Genomic DNA, 3,138 nt, shown 5'->3' on the forward strand with positions numbered 1-3,138 from the left:
TCCACCGGGGGCCCAGGGGAGGCTCTCCCCGGCCCGGCCTAGGGTTCGGAAAGCCAGGACTGGGGCCGGGGACCGGGCCCGGGGCTTGAGCCCCGTCCGGCAGGGCCCAGTGGTGCGGGAATCCCCCCTCCGTCCTGCAAGCCGGCCGGGGGTCGGAGGCGCCCGGGACGGAGGGTCCATCAGGGCCCGGGGAGGCCTGAAGCCCCGGAGCCCTGCAGCCCCAGAGACCTGCAGCTCTGCAGCCCCCGGAACCCTGCAGCCCCAGAGCCCTGCAGCTCCGGGGCAGGCAGATTGGCGTCATTTTGGTCCCGGCCATCTGGTCGCCCCTCTCGCCTCGGCCATCTGGTCGCCCTGGAAGTCATGATGAGGTGCCATTCGCCTCCCGGATCCCAGCGAGGGCTCCAGGAGGTCGGGTACTTTCGCGCCTTGGGTCCCCTCTGTCACCTCGTGTGCACAGATTGCAAGAAAGTCAGGTAATTTCCCTCCGGATTACTAGGGACAGGGTACGCCCGGACACCCCTCCAAGGCTGGTGGTTCTCTGCTAGGGGGACCAGATGGGCTATGCCTGGGTAACACCTCCCTAGGCCACCCGGGCTTCCTTCCTCCAGGCCAACGGCTTGTCAAATTGCCCAGGACGGGCTCCATGGCTCTTGGGCAGTCGTCCCCCGGGCGTCCGGGGCTCCATCCCTGCCGACGGCATGCAAAAGTGCCCGGGACGGGCTCCATACGTCCCGGGCAGTCCTCCCCCGGGCGTCCGGGGCACCCATCTCCAGGAGGCCAACAGCATGGCAAAGTACCCGGGACGGGCTCCATGGGTCCCGGGCAGTCCTCCCCCAGGCATCCGGGGCTTCCATCTCCAGGCCAACGGCAGGTCAAAGTGCCCAGGACGGGCTCCACGGGTCCCTGGCAGTCCTCCCCCCGGGCGTCCGGGGCTCCCTTCCCCAGGCCAACGGCATGTCAAAGTGCCCAGGATGGGCTCCACGGGCCCCGGGCGTCCGGGGCTCCCTTCCCCAGGCCAACGGCATGCCAGAGTGCCCATGACGGGCTCCACGAGTCCCGGGCGTCCGGGGCTCCCTTCCCCGGGACACCGGCTTGTCAGAGTGCCCATGACGGGCTCCACGGGTCCCGGGTATCTGGGACTCCCTTCCCCGGGCCAACGGCATGCCGGAGTTCCCAGGACAGGCTCCACGGGTCCCGGGTGTCCGGGGCTCCCTTCCCCGGTCCGACGGCTTGTCAGAGTGCCCAGGACGGGCTCCACGGTTCCCGGGCGTCCGGGGTTCCCTTCCCCGGGTCAGCGGCATGTCAGAGTGCCCAGGACGAGTTCCACGGGTCCCGGGCAGTCCTCCCCCGGGCGTCCGGGGCTCCCTTCCCCGGGCCGTCGGCAGGTCAGAGTGCCCAGGACGGGCTCCATGGGTCCCGGGCAGTCCTCCCCCCGGGCGTCCGGGGCTCCCTTCCCCGGGCCGACAGAAGGTCAGAGTGCCCAGGACGGGCTCCACGGGTCCCGGGCAGTCCTCCCCCCGGGGGTCCGGCGCTCCTTTCTCCAGGCCGATGGCAGGTCAGAGTGACCAGGACGGCCTCCACGGGTCCCGGGCAGTCCTCTCCCGGGCGTACGTGGTTGTCCGACAGATTCGGGCAGATGTGCTTTTACGAACCGGATCGGAATCGGCCCAAATAATAATAATAATAATAATCCACATTTGTAAGGCGCACAATCACCCGTAAGGGTCTCTAGGCGCTAGGGGCCGTCGGGAAGATTAAGCAAGCTATTGCCCAGAGTCACATGGTGCTGGGCTAATCTGCGGCCGGTGCCGGGGATCGAACCCTGATCTCTGGGATGCTCGAGGGTTACTACGCGCTCTACAAAAACCTTAAATAAAAAAAATCTCCAGATTCCGGAGTCAGCCGCCCTAGCCGCGGCGCCAGCTATTTCCCAGAGTCACCTGGTGCTGGGCTAATCTGCCGCCGGTGCCGGGGATCGAACCGTGATCTCCAGATTCCGGAGTCAGCCTCCCTAGCCGCGGCGCCAGCTATTTCCCCGAGTCACGTGGTGCTGGGCTAATCTGCGGCCGGTGCCGGGGATCGAACCCTGATCTCTGGGATGCTCGAGGGTTACTACGCGCTCTACAAAAACCTTAAATAAAAAATCTCCAGATTCCGGAGTCAGCCGCCCTAGCCGCGGCGCCAGCTATTTCCCAGAGTCACCTGGTGCTGGGCTAATCTGCCGCCGGTGCCGGGGATCGAACCGTGATCCCCAGATGGGGATATCCCAAAAATCTGGCATGGATACGGCCCGCCAGGACAGGTTTGGGCACCCCTGATATAGAGGCAGTCAACGCGAAATCTGCTGGGTTCGATTCCGATCCGTGTCAGAAGGTCCGTAGGAATCTGTCGGGCTTGGGAGTCCGTACAACAGGGGTGCCCAAACCTGTCCTGGCAGGCCGTATCCATGCCAGATTTTTGGGATATCCCCATCTGGTAATCACGGTTTGATCCCCGGCGCCGGCGGCAGATCAGAGTGCCCAGGACGGGGTCCATGTGACCCGGGCAGTCCTATCCCCTGGGTGTACGTGGTTGTCCGACATGTCGGTCGGATGTGCTTTTACGTACCGGATCGGAATCGGCCCCCATAAAATCGTACGTAAAGTATATAGCAAATCAACCTGAAATCTGCTGGGTCAGAAAGGGCTCGATTCCGATCCGTGTCGGAAGGTTAGGAGTCCGTACGAATTTGTCAGGACGGCATGGCAGAGTGCCCGGGATGGGCTCCATGGCTCTTGGGCAGTCGTCCCCCGGGCGTCCGGGGCTCCATCCAGGCCGACGGCATGGCAGAGTGCCTGGGACGGGCTCCATGCGTCCCGGGCCTTCGTCCCCCGGGCGTCCGGGGCTCCATCCAGGCTGACAGCATGGCAGAGTGCCCGGGTCGGGCTCCATGGTTTTCAGGGTGGTCCTCCCCTGGGTGTCGGGGCGCTCCAGGCCGAAGGCATGGAAAAGTGCCCAGGACGGGCTCCATGCGTCCCGGGCATTCGTCCCCCGGGCGTCCGGGGCTCCATCCAGGCTGACGGTATGGCAGAGTGCCCGGGTCGGGCTCCATGGCTTTCACAGTGGTCCTCCCCTGGGTGTCTGGGGGCTCCAGGCCGA

The sequence above is a fragment of the Lissotriton helveticus genome, chromosome 4_1 (assembly GCF_964261635.1).
Source record: "Lissotriton helveticus chromosome 4_1, aLisHel1.1, whole genome shotgun sequence".
NCBI classification, from domain to species: domain Eukaryota; kingdom Metazoa; phylum Chordata; class Amphibia; order Caudata; family Salamandridae; genus Lissotriton; species Lissotriton helveticus.